General features: G+C 45.4%; 1 protein-coding gene and 1 long non-coding RNA gene across 2 annotated transcripts in view; one reads left to right on the top strand and one right to left on the bottom strand.

Annotated features, from left to right (window-relative positions):
• The window catches only part of Asic2 (acid sensing ion channel subunit 2), a 1,042,689-nt gene that overhangs the window by 463,928 nt on the left and 559,785 nt on the right, over nt 1-18,976 (top strand). The gene's annotated exons all lie outside the window — the stretch shown is intronic.
• Nucleotides 8,467-13,779, bottom strand: LOC120884157 (uncharacterized). Its single transcript, XR_005726430.2, has 3 exons — nt 13,475-13,779; nt 11,839-11,955; nt 8,467-8,546 (listed from the first exon to the last, which is right to left on the bottom strand). It is a non-coding gene; the product is annotated as an uncharacterized LOC120884157 (long non-coding RNA).

Raw genomic sequence — 18,976 nt, forward strand, 5'->3', positions numbered from 1 at the left:
TCCTAAATAATCTCTTCCAAGCCATCGTGTACCCCAAATCTCTCTGTCCTCATAGCAGCTCATCCCCACCCCACCTTCGTCTCCTCACTTCTGTTTCTCTTCTCCTTTACATATTTATTATGTAGATCAAACATCTCAGTGATGTTTTTTTAAAACATTCTTTCACCTGAGTATTCTCCATGTGGCACAGGCCAGAATCTGACTTAGCCAGCTTTAAAAAAAAAAACAAAAAAATCCTCCCCCACCCCAGGTTCTTGGGGTGATAGCTGAGGAATACTCATACATTGGTAATCTTTGCTCCTGTTACAGTCCTTATATTGGGACTCCTGTTAGGATTTTCAGACTGTTCTCCAGGTCTGCTAATGTAATTGCTTAAAGGGCACTTTAAGTATAATCATTATCCATTGATTTTTTTCCTGGAGGTTTTTATTCCCTCCAGGAAGCGCAGCCAAATTCTGGCTGCTGGCTCCATTTGTTAAACCAGGGAGAGCTTTGTTCTGCTTGGGTATTCTCTATCCTGAGCTTTCTGTCCACCATCGGTGGGGCAAAAGGGAGATTTTCTGCCACTTCCTTTTATTGAGAGAAGTCACTTCCTGATTATTGGAGCTGAAATGAGGTCTCCTTTAGGAAGAAACACGGATGCCACAGCACTTCCTGTGTCACACTGTTAGCAGCCCCCATTCCCCCTCACCCAAGAAGGCAGTTGTTCAAGGAAGTTCCTCTTTGATCATTTCAGTCAACAGTAAATAGACTCCTCAGGGACCTCAGAGAGGGAAACTTTTGATAGAAAGTCACCCAGAAGGGTATAGGATAAACATCAGAGTCTTTTCTTAGAGTAGATTTTGAAAGAGGTAAGAGAGTAAAAGGTTCAGAGAGAGAGTAATGGGACTACAGAATTCTCGAAAAAGGCCCAGAAAGGGAGGCTGAGGCTAGAAGATAAACTGCCTGACCTCACAATTTTACCCAGTGCAGACCCAGGAGAGATGAAGTCAGAGCTCCGTCTGGTCCTGTTTCTCTACAGTGATTTTTTTCACACAATAGGGCCCTGGCCAGTTTACCAAGCACTTCCACAGGCATTACCTCATTTGTGTCTCTTGAGCAGACTACATCTTCTGAAAGCACCCGGCCTCTGCCTGTCACCAGCTTGGCCCTCATCCTTTCCTCGGGACACTCCTCAACACCTGCAGTTTGGAGTATGTGTCCCCTGGTGTCTTCTCCTCCTCTTATTACTCACTGGTAATGGCTTCTTTTCATTCTTTTTGGATAAAGAGGAAGGAAAGGGAAGAAAAGGAAGAAAGCTGTAAAAGGTTCCTTACCAAGCCTGTGACCCTAGTCCAATTGGAGAGCCTGGGAACTAATCCTCAGGGTTTGCAACCGCTGACCTGGGAGAACATCTGTGTTAGTCCACCTTTTCAGAGATGGGACCAAAAGACCTGACAAAAACAATTTTAGAGGAGAAAAAGTTCATGGAGGACTCATGGTTTCAGAAATCTCAGTCTATAGACGGTCTGTACCATTGCTCTGGGCCCAAGCTGAGACAGAACATTGCAGTAGAAGTGTGTGGCAGAGAAAAATAGGTCCTAATGTGGACTCCAAGGAGAGAGAGAGAGAGAGAGAGAGAGAGAGAGAGAGAGAGAGAGAGAGAGAGAGCGCACTCCTTACCACAGACAAACTATACACCCCAAGGACACTCCCCCAACACCCCAGCTCCCCCAGCCACACCTACCTGCCTATCATTATCACCCAGTTAATCCCTAGCAGTGGGTTAATTCACTGTTTGGGTTAAGATTCTCATAACCAAATCCTTTCATCTCTCAACCTTCTTGCATTTTCTCACACACGAGTTTTTTTGGGGACACCTCACATCTAAACCATAACATACTCACTCATGCCCCATCTATCCTTGGTTGAGGGCAGGTCCTGGGCTATTCATCCTCTGGTAATTTTGGCTTGTTTTATGGAACCATGTTCTTGTACAGCCAGGAAGTAGGGAGAATATTCCCCAGGCAGAATCACAGGCATTCTCAGCCAGTAGCCTTCTGAGTTCAGGACATTGGACAATTCACCACACCCATCTGTCTATTCCACCATGATTCCTAGAGTGTAGGTCCTAGACCCATCCCAACATCATACCTAGGACATAGGAGTCTCCAAAAAATGCCACATAATTGTGAATGGGGGCATGCAAACCAGGGCTGCCTGCACCTATGCAAACAGCACAGTTGTAGGCTCTTGCATGTAACACCCTTGGCAGAGAACACTCATCAATCAAAATGTTCTCAGTGATGTTAACAAAGGTGTGGCTACTTATTTATTTATGTTATACTGACAGATAAAATCGTATGTATTTATTGTGGACCACATGAGGTTTTTGCAGTGACTCTTAAGTGTGACTCTTAGTAGGCACCAGAGTGAAGAGTGAAAAGATCCTTAACCAGCCCAAATTTTGATTGGAACTTGGGGGAAAAAGTACATGAAAAATATCTCCCTATCCATCCCATCAAAAGCATGTTTAGTGGGCTGGGGATATGGCTCAAGCGGTAGCGCGCTCGCCTGGCATGTGTGCGGCCCAGATTTGATCCTCAGCACCACATACCAACAAAGATGTTGTGTCCGCCGAAAACTAAAAATAAATATTAAAATTCTCTCTCTCTCTCTCTCTCTCTCTCTCTCTCTCTCTCTCTCTCAAAAAAAAAAACATATTTAGTATAAATGAGTCCCTTTCTGATGCTAAGCATCTCCTTCCCATCCCTCCTTCTTCTTTCTCCAAACTCACCCTTTGTATGTGGAAGTGAGGCCACCCAGGGAGCCCTGGAGGTGGCCAGAATGGGCCATAGGGGGCCAAATCAATGAAAGTGAAGGAACTGGGAGCAGGAAATGGGAGATAGAAATCCAGGGGGGGGGCGGGGGCGGGGTGCTGTGTTTCATATTGAGAGACATTTCAGTTGCCAGCTTATTGTTTGGGAGGGGCAGGGGACAGGAAGGAGGGACAGGAGAATAAGAAAAACAAACAAGACAAAGTCTGGTCCTTGCTGCCCCAGGCAGCTATTAATCTGTGGTCCAGCTTTCACTTCTGCCTCTGCATCATTTAGCCTCTGGCACTAATGAAAAGAAGGAAGCTTACAAAAAAAAAAAAAAAATCTCGGTGTAGGGATGAAAACTGAAGAGGAGAAAAGGGAAAGGGCTAGCAAGAGGGCAAGACGAAACCTTCAAGTCAAGAAGGTTCTGTGATGGGCCTGCTGGAGGGGCTGGGGGTTCTCTCAAACTGGAGATAGTGGGGACAGGTGCCGATTGCATGTGTCTGTGTGTCTGGGTTGGGGCCCTGTGTCTCTAGCTTTGGGCCATGGGGTGGGAGCAGTTCTGGGCTGCTTGCCTTGGTCACTTGGTGTGTTGGTAGGCCCATGTGTGACTGGTACTGTGTGTGGGTGTCCAGGCATAGAGCTGGAGACCGCTTTGTTCCCTAGAAAGGAGCAGAGTCAACAGGTGAACCATCTCCCATTATTATTTTCTGAGCTTCAGAAAGCAGCCCAGAAATATGCTTTCCCCCAAATCTGGACTCTGAAAAAGAAATTAGGGGCCACCTGAGGGAGATGGGAGAAGGAGAATCAAGCATCTTCCCAAACTTCCAGGCTGGATGCTGCCCCCCGAAACAGCCAGGGCGAGTTCTGTGACCTGTCCCCAGGACTTCACTTTAGGGGTGACCTAAAATTGCAGTTTGGGGCCAGATGGCCTGACACCTAGCAGGATAATGATAGGGTCCTAGAGGCTTCTTCTTTCCCTACCAGGTATTTCATGCTGTTTGGGGCCAGGGGCGGGGGACAACAGCAATACAGACAAGATGATTTTGTTTCATTTAAATGATCACTTCTTTTTTTTTAATTTAAAAAATTTATCATACTTCTTCGTTCGAGGAGCCACAACAAACATATAATACAGAGTTTGACTCCTTTATGATAAAGCCAAAGCATTCGACAAAGAATTTGCCTTTTTTAATTTGTTCTAATTAGTTATACATGACCATAAAATGCACTTTTATACATCATACATATATGGATGATAATTTCTCATTCTTCTGGTTGCACATGATAGAAGCCTTGTAAACATTATAGCATTTTAGAAATGCACAACTTAAAGCATGAAATTCTCCCCAGCCCTTATTAACATTTTGACATGATTTCTTGTGATTTTTTTTTTTTTGCACTTTGGATGGACATCAGTCTGCATCTATGCACATAATGTATCAGCATAATGCATATATGTATATACATATAAATCATTGTTAGTTTCTACAAAAATGAAAAAAAATGCAACATTGTACTTCAACTTGCTTGCTTCTCTAAGCAACACTTCATGGGCATCCGTCCATGTCAATTCACACAAAATTGCATCCATTACTGAAATGGCTGCACACTATGACTTTGGTATGAGTGGGCTCCAATCTGGTCATCCAGTCCCCTGATGAAAAACATTTCCATGGTTTCCTAAGTTTTACAGTTTCAGGGAGCATTTTTTCGTGTGCCTCTGCACACCTGGAGTGCCTCTTTCAGTAGGATCGTGGTGATGGAGTACTCCACACATAGGGCCCTGCTAGGGAAGCAGAGAAGGCAAACCGCGTGCTTCCAGCCGTTATCGGTTCTAAGCTTTCCCATTAATATGCAGGGCAATTTCTTGTTCTCTGTCTTTGGTGCCTTCTCCACACAGAGAGAGGCTAAAAATAAATTCACCTGTCTCCTCGTCACTCTGTTTATTTAACTGTCTTTCTTAAGGATCCTCAGCATATCCACTGGGGTTTAAAAATATTCCAACAATTCACCCGCAGAACAGAAGATTAGATAGTGCTTCCCACTTTAGGATTTCACCAGCACTTCTCTGACATGCTAACACCCCCACCCTGGCATACACTGTACTTCTGCAGGTATAGATCGGCCAATACAAGAGCAGAATGACCTGGTTAGCATCCCAGCTTGCTCTGCTTCTCACCTGGGAGGTATTAGTCAAGGAATTTGTGTAAGCTAAACTCCCGTTTCTGGAAGTATGGATATAATACCTAGAGTATTGAAAGAAGCAATGCATTTATAGCAATTAGCACAGCATCAGATGTAACAAGCGCTCACTGAATCTTAGCTACATTATAATTACTACCATTATGGACCTAAAATAACAAAGATTGTGTCTAGTTCAACCTCATTGCATATGGGTCTTCCTCATCGCCATGAAGGGCATCACCCAATAGTTGTATGATTTAGGAACAGTGAGATGCAGATGGAGTCCTAGACTTGGGTAACCAATATTCTTTTCTCGGTTTGACATATTTGCTTCTTTCCCCTCTGTGCCGTATGCTTGTAAAATTTCTAGTATTACAGAAGAGTGTGACTTGGAGCGCGTGAAGGTCCCCGTAATTCTCTGTCCAACAAAATCACGACTTGCCAACCAACATTTCTCTATTTCCTTGTTTGCCAGTTTATTGACTGTCTTCGTCTTCCACTAAACCAAAGCTCCAAAAGCACAAGGATGATAAAAATGTTCCTCCCTGTGTTAGACAGTTTTTTTTTTTCGTTTGTTTGTTTTTCACTGTAGCAAAATAATCAATTTGAAAACAAGAAAGTTTTCTGTTGGCTTATAGTAGAAGAGAGCCCGCTTCATAGCTTTGTGGCATCTGGTGAGGCAGAATGTGATGGGGCAGAAGATGAGGTGTCATGGCAGCCAGGAGACACAGGGAAGAAGAGGAGGAAGAGACTGGAATCCTACAATTCCCTTCAAGGACACACTTGCCCAGCTTCCATCCACAAGGCCTCCTCTTCTAAAGGTTCTGCCACCTCTCCATAGTGTCAGGGGCTGGAGACCAAGCCCCCTCCATATGGGTCTCTGGAACCATTCAAGACACAAACTCTAATGCTTTCTCTTTCTCTCTCTGAATATTTAGCACCAAGCATCCTTGTCTGGCATATTACAGGAAAGCCGTAAATGCGCTCTTGGATGAGTACGTTAATAGTTATTATTAATAACCTAGGTGAGGCTCTGGCAAACTCTGGAAGAGTGCCAGACGTAGCCGTGTCTGTTGCAGCTAGGCAGGGCAGAACAGGGTCGGGGGAATTCAATCAGGACCTAGTCAGACCCAAAGGGAAGGTGTATATCTAGCAGAGGACTAGTTACCCTCAAGTCTGGAGCCCAGATAACAGAAGCCGGTCTTGCAACCCTGTCAGCATATAGCAGTGTATTTAGGGAAGCAGATGTCGTGTCAGGCATGTGGGACCTAGAAATGGAAAATCTAGGACCCCCCAATCCTAAGTGGGTGGTTCATTTGGCTCATGGGGACTGATTGCAGAGTTCTGAGGCATGAGCTACGGTTCCACACAGCCGCTAGGTTTGGAGAAGGTGTCCCGAGTGATCCAGGTACAGGAGTAGGATCCTGAGACATAGTCCATGTGACACTCCCATGACTTCCTGAAGACTTCACCTTGGCCAGTCCTTGGAGAATGGGAGGAGGCATTATTAAGGTCAAATCATGTTGCCTTGTCTTAGGTTTCTGTTTCTACGGGAGGAGGCCTTGTGCTGGTGCCCACGTAAGAAGAAGACAACCTGGGCAGCGCTTCTGTGTCTCCCTGAACTAAGCTGGAATCCAGGGCTCTGCTCATTCATTCCCTGTGGCCTCGGGCAAACGTCAGAACCTCCCTGAGCTCCATCGTATCTCCATCTGTGTGGGATACTTTTAAAAAGTGTTTGAAGATTAATTTAGGTGATATGCAGAGAACGCTTGGCACAGTGTCATCTGCAACTAGAATGCCAAGGTGAAATAAATGGCAGCTGTGTGGTTATCATCAGTGTAGTTGATGTGGTCAGAGGTCAGTGGTCAGAGACAACCCTAATAGAGGAGGAGTCTTCAAAGGGGCAGAGGGAGTTTCACACTGTAGCCCAAACCTTGCAGTTCCCTAGGTAAAACAGCTTCCGGGTCCTCTAGACCCATGGTCAAGGTTTGAGGTGGGGAGAGCATGCAACCTTCTTCTGCTTGGTCTCTAAATTTGTGACCAAAGAAACTGTCCTAATAATGGGCAGCCAGGATGCTTCCTTATCCCTCAGTTCTCTATTTAATCTGAACCACAATAGAGGATCAGGATAGTGTATGACATCAACAATAGCAATTACAGTCATAAGCATTATTATTATGTAGCTTTGATGTATCCTATTACAATTGTAGGTAAAATCATCTTATTACTATGGGTATTACTGTAATTAATCCATCACTTACCATGTTCTATGTATCAGGCCAGGGCTTTCTAAACTTTATTTGATCCTCACAAAAATCCACTTGGTAGGCTGAGGCAGGAAGATCAAGGGTTCAAAGCCAGCCTCAGCAAAAGCAAGGTGCTAAGCAACTCAGTGAGACCCTGTCTTCAAATAAAATACAAAATAGGGCTGGGGATGTGGCCCCGTGGTCAAGTGCCCCTGAGTTCAATCTCTAGTACCCCCTGCTAAAAAAAAAAAAAAAGTCCACTTAGTAAGTATGATCATTTTCCAGATAAGAAAACTGAGAATCAGAGAGGTAAGTCATTTTCCCAAGGCCACACAGCTAATAAGTGGCAGAACCCCTCCCAAACCTACCCTGGTAACCTCTGCCTGGCTACCTCCTCTTTGCTAAGACCTGTGTGGCCGGGCCTGCTTTGAACCCCAAATGGCATCATTTCCAGGGTCTTCCTATTGGGGGGAGTGTGGTGGGGATGTAGAGGACCAGGGGGCATCGTCAGGGTCCCTGGGCACCAGGGACTTTCCTTGGGCTTGCTCATTCAGACGCTGTGCCTCTTCTGAAGGCCGTTCATGCTCTCTTCTCTGTTCATGAATCACACTTGGAAGGGACCCCAAGGTCATTGGCCCTCCACCATCCCCATCACCCTTCTCATCAAGTACATAAAAGTGGGATTGAGTCCCCTCAAGGCAACGACGGCCTTCTGCATGGAAGACAGCAAAGAACTCTCCCAGGTGAGCAGGTTGCACCCTAGAAGGAAGTTCTCAGGTGCTCCTGGGTTCACTGGCCTCTTGTGACTCTCAGAGCTGGACCCTCCCTTCCCTCCTCATGCCCTCACCATCTATGGACGCTACGCCACCCCCATGCCTGGAAGCCCTGGCTCTGTCCTCGTCGGCGTACCAGCCCTGGTGCTAAGAACTCCACAGGCACCGTCACATTCTGTCTTCCAAGTCACGCGTTGCCGTGGATGCTCTTCTTACCCCCATTTTACTGATGGAGAAACCGAGACAGAAACTAACAGTCACAGAACTGACATCAAACTCAGACAGGCTCGTATCCAAGGCCCAAGCCGTCATCTCTTGACTGCATTCTCTATGCATCTTCCAGTCCAGTCACTTTCTCCATTTCCCCTCAGAACAGCTGAGACAGACGAGTGTCCAAAACAAACCCACTTCTCCCTCCTCCCTTCCACAACAAAAATTTAAAAAATGTAAAAATAGCACACACCTGAACTCTGTGCACGGGCTTCTTCTCCAGCTTCACTCAGTCTGGGAGTCATACTTCATCCCCGGGTTTTTACTTCCTCCTTCATCCAATAGGGATAGGCAGATAAGAAATGAAAGAAGGAGTTAGGGCCCTCCCTACCACTCCTGACTTTGTGCCTGTCATATATCACACCTACTAGGTGGCAGACGGGTTTTGAATACCAGAGATGTTGATACTGGTTATGATAAAGACGACAATAATAAAAGCAACGATAACTAATGCTTACTCAGAGGCCACCGTGGGCCAAAGTAGCTAACCACTGCCTGAATGTTCACATGAGGTTCTTGCAAAACCCAGTGAGGGAGGCACTCCCGTCAGCATTCCTATTTTGCAGATGAGAAAAACAGGTTCAGAAGGTGAAGTGAGTTGCTAAGGTTACACATCATGGAGGGTCGGAGCTATGAGTTGGGCGCCAGAGCCCAAGATTTGACGCCCTGTAGTAGTGCATCATAGAGAGTTGAGCAGCGTGGTCCCGAAGGGGACATTAGGACACTAAAAGGTGCAAGTTAGACATCCCCACAGGTGAACACAAGGATCCTTCTCCTGGGTGAGGAAAGGCTTCCTGGAGTTGGTATATGTAGGTTGGTTACTGAATGCTCAGCAGGTTGGTCACGGGCCAGAGGAGGGGAGGGTGATACTCCAGGCAGAGAAGAATGTGGGCCAGAACCTAGCAGAGGGACACAGCCTGGCTTTAGCGGGTAAGTGTTAACACATGGCTTACTTCAGTGTGGTGGGAAAGGGAAAAAATGATGGATAAAGAGACTGGAAGTATTTCCAGGAACAAAATCCCAAAGCCACCCGCCCCCCCTCCCCAGATGATAAATAACCACTGAGGGACTGAGGACAGGGAGAAGGGTGACCAGATGCAAACTGCAGAAGGGTCCCTCAGGCACCTGCATGGAGAGGAGTGAGGCTGGTGGACCTAGGGTGACCTGTCCCATGGAAGGCTCAGCAGGGACCCACCCCTTCGTCACATGTAACCTGAGTAGGTTTAGCTTCAGGTGGGCCCTCAAATCTCAAGCCAGCCCCTCCCACTCTGCTAGTCCTCTTGCTACTGCACCTGAGAAACACAAGGCTCTTCAGGGGTTTCCATCAGTGGAATCATTCCAAGCTCCCCAGCTTTGCTGTGGGTCCTGGCTCTTCTACCTGGTACTACTGAAGGTCAGGGACTGGTGGTGGAACTTGCTCTCCTCTTCTGACAATTTTCCTGGAGCCACTGCGTAGCACCCATTGCTTTTCAAGGGCTGAACTGATCCCAACTTGTTAAATTCAAAAAGATCGCACTGGAGGGTCCTGGCTCTTGTACCCTCCCTCTAGGATCCTCTTCTCCTGGGGAATATACTCTCTTCCCCCATTTAACCACCTGGGAGTCACTAAATCTAGGGCTAATCATCTCCCTCCTTCTCTAGCCAATGCTTGTGTTAATGCCATCCAAAATGTGCCAATCACTCGGTTAGCACTAGCTTCCTAACCTATCACGTTTTATAGATATTTTATGAAAACAGAGTAGCCCTCTGATTTCCATCAGATTCCTCTAATTAGCAGAGCCATGCATTGATCTTGGAGTTGATTAGAAACTCTCCCCCTGGAATGAAATGTCAACCCCTTCCGACAGCCCCTAAGTGTCTTCTGATTTTTAGCTTAATCATTCTTCCCGAAGAATGGATCCAGGGAGACTCTAGATCTTAACCAAACTAAAAAGTGGGAAAAACGCTGGTAGAGATGAGGGAGGACGCCAGGACAAGGGGTGTGTGGGGGTCACCCCCTAGCTGTGGATTGGCCACACAGGGCCTAATCCAGTGAGCAGGCTGCTCCTGGGTTCTGGGTAAAGGCAGCTGCGACTTCCGGGAAGGTCAGCCCACAGCTGCTCCTTCCCAGAGCTCAGCAGACTTTGCACGTGTGGGTCACCTGCCTGTGTGCCTTTATCCACCACCACTTCCTTGAGCGCCCCCCGGTGGGCAGTGAGTACAGGGTTTGACATCAGGCCACCTTGACTTTAAACCCAGCCTGGCCTCTTGCTAGAAGGTGAAGGTTGATGCTGATGAATGCTTAAATCTCTTTTGACTCAAGTTTCTCCTGCTATTAAATAGAGGATAAAAATAATAGGATCAACCTGTAACGGGGATTAAGTATAATAAGGGGTGTTGAGAGTGCTTAGCTCTCTATACCCTGCTAGGCACAGGCCAAAATAAACATGGACAAAAACGGTCATTATCATTATCAGCTGGGGATGCCAACATAAATGCAGCAGAGTTGTCTGCCCTCTGAAAAGCCAGATGGGATAGGGATCCCACTCCACCAGCATATTAGAGGGTGCCTGGGGTCAAAGGAAACGGACTCGGACCAGGTCCACAGGGAAGGAGCTGGGCAGACCCCAGGCATCTGGGACTACCCTCTCTCATCAGGAGAATTCCGGCTTTCTTTCCCTTCTTGGGGTCCAGTCAGGATGGTGCTGGCCACTTAGGCAGCCCTCCCATGGCCTCTGCCCACATGCAAGCAGGAGACAGAGCCTGAGAGCTCACTTGGTGCTGGCTGTGTCGCTGACGAGGGCCATTAGAGAAGCTCAGCAGCTGAGGCTGAGCAGCTTATCTCGGCTCCCCAGCGAAACCAAATCAAATCCGTGGAAAATATTAGGTTTTCCAATAAAAAGGCAAGCCCTGTCGAGTAAACCAGCTACTGCAGCAGACAGCTAATTGGCTCGTGTCTGTCTGAAAATATGGAACGTTTAATAGCCATCAGGAAGCATTGACCAGAGTCTCACCTTCTGGGGTTGGGGAGGGTCTTCCCAGGGGTCATCACGCCTGTCACTCCCACCTGTCACTCCCAGCCCCCCAAGCCCACTAATTTTTCCCGTTAGGAAGGAGCATTTCATCAGAGGCAGGTGCAGCAGCAGGAGAGACCAGCAGCAAGAGGGAACTGGAATTTTTGAGTTCCTCTCCTGGCCAAACCACAGACCTGCTGCTGTGTCCCTTAACTGGCATGCATTTATCAGAGAGACATTTAATTGAGTGACTGCTATGTACTGGGTATCAAAGATAAGGACTCGATACAACCTTTTTCACGTTTAGGGATGATCAAAACATTTGTGTGATGATTCCATAGGCCCACAATTTCATTTCCTGTCTGTGTTAGTTATCTCTTTCTGTGTTCTCAATTATTCCCAACTTGGAAGCTTAAAACAGCAAATATGGTTTAGCCACAGTTTTTGTGGGATTCACTTAGGCATGTGATCCGAACTCAGGGACGTTCCTGAAGTTATAGTCAGGCCGTTGGCTACAGCTACAGTCGTTGGAAGGCTGGACAGGGGACATTACGTGCCTACGTTCACTCACGTGGTTGTTAGAAGACACCAGTTCTTCAGGTGGAGACTGACCACATTGTAGTTCCTCACAATGTGGGCCTCTCCAATAGGTGGTCTGGGTGCCTTTGCAACATAGAGCTGCTTTTCCCTGGAGCAAGGAAAACAGAGGAAGAGAGACAGAGATGTCACAGTGTCTTCTATAACACAACCTCAGAAGCCACATGCCATCTCTCTTTGGCATTTGGTATTCTACTGACCACACAGACTGACTCTGATACAATGAGGGAGAAGACTATACCCCAGGGTGAGGATATCAGGACGCAGTACCCATTGGGAGTCATGTTAGAAGCTACCATGCTTTTTTGCAATCTATGCTTTGAAGATAACTTTGGGGTTGAATCCATTTCATAGTCTGTAGCTTAATCCTTGCCATATCAAATGTTCTTAGTGAAGGTAAATGGACGGATAGCTAGTTGGATACGTGGACAGATACACGTGTATATGTATGTAGGAATGGATAAATGGACAGAAATGATTTTCCTTTGTTTATATTCCCAAATGCTGAGCACTGTGATGAACAATGATTTTTGTGGCTTGGTCTTATATTGAAAGGATTTAAGCTCTAGAAAGGATCACGGAGTGTTCCACTTAGTTTCACAGAAGCAAGAGCAAACCAGGAGAGGCCATGTGAGTCACTAACGATCAAACAGTAACTTAACACAAAACCAGAACTAAAATCTGAAGTTTCTCTTCTAAGGCTCCTTCTCCACCACCAAAATAAAAGGCACTGTCTATGTTGGTTCTAGAATTTCTACCCAAAACTCATCTAAGAGGAGGCCTCAGAGAGAGGCAGAGAGGGAATATGACTTATTCATGTCCCAAACCAGCTGCACTTTCCTGAGCCAGACATGTCCCCCTCTGGCTGTGGCTTGAGCACCCATTTCCTTCTGTTCAGTTGTCCCTGAAGAGGGACAACTCCCATTCTTTCTTGCCTACCCCAGTGTGCATTGCTGCTCTGCCTGCAAACCCCACTCCTTGTCAGGTTAGGACTTTCTTAAGTGGATCTTCTCCTCTGCCGATACATCCCCCGTGGATTCACCAGAAACGCTGACATTTCTCCAGAACAGGATGTTTTTGAAAAAATATTTTAGATGAATGCCAGGCCAGGCTGCATGAAATGTCATGGTGACTTTCCAAAGAGACCTGCCAGGAACTAGGGTGAGTAAAAAATAGCCTCTGCTCTCGGTTCGGATGTGAAAAAGAGTAAAGATCACCAAGAGAAGAGTTTATTTGTTTTTCCAATAATTATTTCTAAGTGGTTCTGGGCCTGAAGAATGCGTCAGACTGGCAGGCAGGAAAGCAGAAGGCCTGTGTCTGACGCCAGACGGGGGGGGGGGGGGGGGGCGGGAGTAGAGGAGGGCAGCAGATGGGAGAGGGGGTTGGAGCCTCTGATTCCAGCCCCAGTCAAACACTCCACACACTTGGAAACCCCTCGGAGATGGGGAGCCTTAGTTTCTCCAGCTGCACAGAGGAGAGGAGGAGAAACACAGGAAATGGCATACGTGTGACTGCATACGGGGAGTGCAAAGAAACACTAGAATAAATGCAGACAGAGAAATGGGCAGGAATAATGCTAGTGTTGGGTTAAGGAAAAAAAAAATACGCACCAGGGACGGATCCAAGTCACCCCAGCTCTGCTCTCCACAGCTGCTAACCCCGGGTTGGAGAATACACCTCAAGATACTATGAGAGTCTTGGATGAGCAGTTAGGGTTGAAATCGAAACAGCTGGGAGACAACCCTGCAGTCTTCATTGGCCAGAAGACTATTCCTGAGCCGGTTACTTAGCTTCTCTAAGCTTCAATTGCCTCGGGCTTCTTTGGAAGGCTAAATGGAAACAGAAACCAAGCACCCACCAAGGAATCTGCCACTTGGTAGTCTCAAAACAAATGTCCACACGCAATGTACCAGCAACCAGCTGGTCTCTGTGTTTGGGCAGGAAAAGCCCTGCCTCTCATTAAAGCCCAGAACTCAGCTCAGTGGTTGTGCTCTCTAGAGTTTGTCCGAGGTGCAAACAGTGATACTGTTTTGTGAATTTCAGTTCAGGTTGACTGCATGGTCAGTGTGTGGAGGCAGATTTTAGAAGGAAGGAAGGAAACATGTATCAAACATCTGCTATCTGCCAGGCCCTTAGTACACATTTTTTTTTTACATGTTATTTCATTGAATCCTTAAAAGTTAATTCCTGTGAAGTTAGAATTATTACCTCCCTCCCTCCCTCCCATATTGTTTAAACCGGTAAAGAACCTGAACATCAGAGAGGTAAAGAAACTTGACCAAAGGCACATGGCTTAATGGTCATTCTGACCCCAGAGTAGGAGTAAAAATCATGTTCTTTCCCTCAAAAAGGAGTTGCTTCTGTAAAACTGGATTGGAAAGATGACAGAAAGATTCAATTCAGTCATGACGGACTCGGCTTCCACCTCTCTATGTGCTTCTTCGTGTGTGTGCCCGTGTACATGCGTGTTCACATGCTTTTGCTCCTTTGCATCTTTTCCTTAGCTGCAATGAATTTGTCGGTTCCATTGTTGACACAGTCCAAAAGCCCAGTCCTGACAGAAGTTTCTTTGTACCTTTTTTATGGGGGGAGGGGATTGGGAAATGAACCCAGGGGCACCTAACCACTGAGCCACATTCCCATCCCTCTTTTCATAATATTTTATCTAGAGACAGGGTCTCACTGAGTTTCTTAGGGCCTCGCTAAGTCGCTGAGGCTGGCTTTGAACTCGTGATCCTCCTGCCTCAGCTCCTGAACCACTGGGATTACAGGCGTGCGCCACCGCGCCCTGCCATCTTTGAGCCTGTTTTTTTTTTTTTTTTTTTGCTCCCATTGCTTCATCTGGAAGAATTCCCTTCTGTCCTTTAAAGCTTAACTCAAATGTCAGCGGCTCCACATAGGTTTGCAGCAATCTTTTAAGCAAAGGTAGACATTCCCTCCCTCCTCCACTCTCCATGGAGCATACATACCACTTTCAGTGAAATCGTCTTCTATTCGTCCTTAGATCTCAGATGCCTAGCACAATGTCAGGCACCTAGTAGAACAAGGAGGCACACGTGGGGACAAAGGAATGGAGGGAGGGAAACGCTCCAGAAAGGTAAGTTTTATGGCAATGATGAGAGTCCTCACTATGCCCACTGCCAGCGTTTACTGAGGCCCATGATCATCTAGGCTCTGGTCCGGGGGCTCCTGTGTGTCATCTCATGTAATAATGCTCACAGTCACCTTATGGTAAGCACTATTTATTGTCACTCTAATTACACAGATTGAATTTTCAAGTCACACCGCTAATTGAGGATTTTTAGTAGATGGTTTAGAAGATAAATCTAAAAGATTCAGAAGAAATATTTTAGTACAATATCCAATTAGTAGAGGATTAGTAAGAGATAAATAGAAATTTGAACTCCAGCAGTTTGGTGCTAGTGCCCTGAATTGAATCTTTGGGCTGTCTGCAGGACTGGAGGGGGAGGGACACGGGGGTCCTCATCAGACACACTGGCCCCAAAGCACATTCTTTTTTGGAGGGGGCGTACTGGGGATTGAACTCAGTGCATTTGACCACTGAGCCACATCCCCAGCCCTATTTTGTATTTTATTCAGAGGCAGGGTCTCACAGAGTTTCTTAGTGCCTTGTTTTAGCTGAGGCTGGCTTTGAACTTGCAATCCTCCTGCCTCATCCTCCCAAGCCTCTGGGATGAAAGGTGTGCACCATTGCACCCTGGCCAAGGCACATTCTTGCCTTGTTAGCTCTGTGGTTTCAGATGTCAGCTATGTGAACTGCAGGGGTTACACTTCCCCATCTGGGTGAGGGCATCTCTCCCACCTAGCCTAGTGGGTTGTGCAAGGGATGACACATTTCCCACTTGGGACCAGCATATACTTAATGGACATGTAACAAACAATCTATAGTTCCCTGATTCCTCCACCGTAGGCCTTACACTCCTGCTATTTATTGCAGCTCCACATTCTGTTTGTCGAAAAGTGACCTGCTTTAGACATTTGTAGCATTCTGCTCATTTATTCATTTAAAAAAATATTTACTCATCAGCTACTATATTCCAGGCACAATTACAGGTGTTGGGGGTACAATGGGTCCCCCCATTGTACATGGACATGGTCCAGACTCTTATAGCACTTATATTCTGATAAATCACTGATAGCTTCCAATGGCTCTTGTAACTAGTGGACAGACCAAAATACTACGAAATAAGGTGATGTGACAAAAATGGCTGGGGGTGGTGCTCCATCAGGAAGAGGAGGCGAGGAAAGGCCCTAAGCAGGTGGCTTTTGAGCTCAGCTCTGAATGGGAAGGAGCTAGTCTCAGCAAGATCTGAGGATGGGCACACCTGGAAGAGGTCACAGCATGGATAAAGATGCTGCGGCAGGATAAGCCTGTGTTGCACTCCTGTTTCATGAGTGAGGGTGGAAGGGAATGAGCTCCGAGAGGCTGGACAGAGATGGAACATGGGGGCAGGAGAGCTCACTTAAGATCTTAGAATCCCTGGAACAGGCACAGATTGGATTCACAGGGTAAAATGTGAATATTACTTGAAGGAGCGATTGCAGAAGCATTATCCCCCAGTTTAATTGAGATTTACAGTCTGAATCCACTCAAATAGATCCTTTCCTTTAAAAACCATTCTTTCCACCTCATAAGAAATGAGAAGGGGGCAGATGAAACCATTGTCTTAAAAATTGTCTTCTGAGTTATTTTCTGAGAGAGATGAACATCAGTCTCTGTTCAGAAAAAAAAATGGCAAAGTTGCTATGTTATGGGAAGTTTCTAAAATAAGGATGGTTTCACTTCTCAGGCGGTCACTAGAGTCTACTGGAGACTTTACCAGCTTCAAAACACACTGCACAAAATACCAAAGGTCTGTGATTAAGGTGGACAAATGGACCTTCTTGAGAGTCAACTTTGACGTGGTACAGAGGAGTCCATCGCACATTACCCAGAAAAAAGAATTGCTGAAATTAAGTGGACTAGAGACTTAAAGGACTTTGGCTTTAACTTGCAGTAGCCGGATGGCTGCAATAGCTTAGGGGTAGCATGGAAAACACAGGGGGTGATTTTTACCTTCTACTCTGCTTAGGTCCAGACATCTTCCAATATCCTGTAAGTTGCTAAATCAAAAATATTGCACTTCAATAGTTTCAACAACTGGCTTCAAAATTCCACAGAAACTTTTCTTTCAGGGGACTTTGAAGGCAGATCTGAAGATCATTCCTTCCATGGATTTGGAGTGCACAGATATGAAAATTTTTCTAGGGAAAGCACTATATATATATATATATATATATATATATATATATATATATAGTCACATACAGTGGTGACATTTCCAAACATCTATTTTTTCAAATGCCCTCTCCATGCCAGGGTTTTTGTTTTTTATGTCATTGCTCTCTCATATGTTGTTAAAAATGTCACCTTTACCTTGCATTTTATGCTTGCATTTTTTTTCCCGAGAAAATATCTGCTAGGTAGCATACTCTTGACAGCCACTTGTCATCTCAAAGTATGTCAGCAAATTGGGATGTTGGTCTTTTTTAGAAAGAATAACATGCAGCTCTGCTTTAAGGGTAGCACCTGTTTTAGGTACTTGGTTTGACATATTGAAACCCTGAGCTACAAGAGATGTTATAGTCACCTCCCTGCTCATTACAAAGCAGCCTAATGATTGTATTTGAGCTCTGGCTTTTCTAAACATAAGCACGTTGATAACACTGTGGCCTCTCGTTTATTGCTAGTTTCTATTTCCTGGTGCCATTACTCACCTGGGAATGAATCAGTGAATCCTTCATCCCCGAATCATCTTGTATTATAATCAAAGCAGCCTCTACATCAGAGGTCACACTTATGCTCCCCCACCCCCCGCCGCCTTTTGAACAACATTGCTTTTTTTATTCAAGAAGCAATTTATGATTGAGAATATAATTTTTCAGGTCCATCATTTGAGGAGCTTATGAAAAGTAGCTCTTCATATGTTGAAATGGAATTATTATTGAATATGCATAAAATTATTATTAAAGTTATTCTTCAGGGCAAATCACAATTATTGTTGAAATTATAATTGCATCTGAATTTTAAAGACCGATACATTTATAACAAGTTTGACTTGCCTGTATTTTCATTCAAGTGTGTAACAAACCTTCTACGCTATATTTTGTCCTAATTTTATTTTTCTGATTTTTAGGGCTGTTTTACATACTTTATTGTCTATCATACATTATTTCAGCTATTTACTGCAATAGAAAAAAAGTGTTTCTTCGGTAGTATATTGCATTTCGATATTAGGTAAAAAAATCTGGAAAGGAATATCCAGTAACTGTCATTAGTTTTAGTGAAGTAATATCAGTGCTGGATGGACGGTTGTGTGAATGTAAACATCACACACCTGAACTCCAGATGACTGTGTTCATGTTCTGATTCAGGAACCCTGAATGTCTTGCTAACCTAGATGGTTTTACACCCTCCTTAATACACAGGGTACAACTCAACTGTGCCTGTGATTGAGTGCAAAGATGGTGCTTGACATTCATGAATATGAACCCCCATCCCACGTGGTCTTCTGGATAATTCTGTATAATCTTGGCTATGTTCTTTCCAGACTTGTTCTTGTGTCATTGTTTTACCTAATAGAGTCACCAGGGTCTAATGCAGATAAATGGAGCACAGATGAGCACAGTTGCTCAAGTGCCAGACAGTGGGGACACAGAAAAACTATCAGAAATGTAGTGTCAGATATGGGCAGAGGGGACAGGCACAGAGCATCACCCAGACCTCGTTTATCCTCTCGGTGCCGGAAGATTCGTGGAAAGAGCTCACTCAGGAGTAGGGGAACTGACAACTTTGCCATGCTTGGTTTTGGTACGGATCATTTGAACACCAAAGGTCACTATCAAAAGGGTGAAAAGTCAACCCATAGGATGGAAGAAAATATATGAGATGTGGGGTTAATATCAAAATAGGCAAAGAACTCTGACAACTCAACAATAATAACAGCAATCACAAACTCCACTCTTAAAATGAATAAAGGACTTGAATAGATAGTTTTCCAAACAAGATAAACACAGGGCCAACAGCCCAATAGCACATGCAAAGATGTTCA

This window comes from Ictidomys tridecemlineatus, chromosome 3, assembly GCF_052094955.1.
Source record: "Ictidomys tridecemlineatus isolate mIctTri1 chromosome 3, mIctTri1.hap1, whole genome shotgun sequence".
Lineage (NCBI taxonomy): Eukaryota > Metazoa > Chordata > Mammalia > Rodentia > Sciuridae > Ictidomys > Ictidomys tridecemlineatus.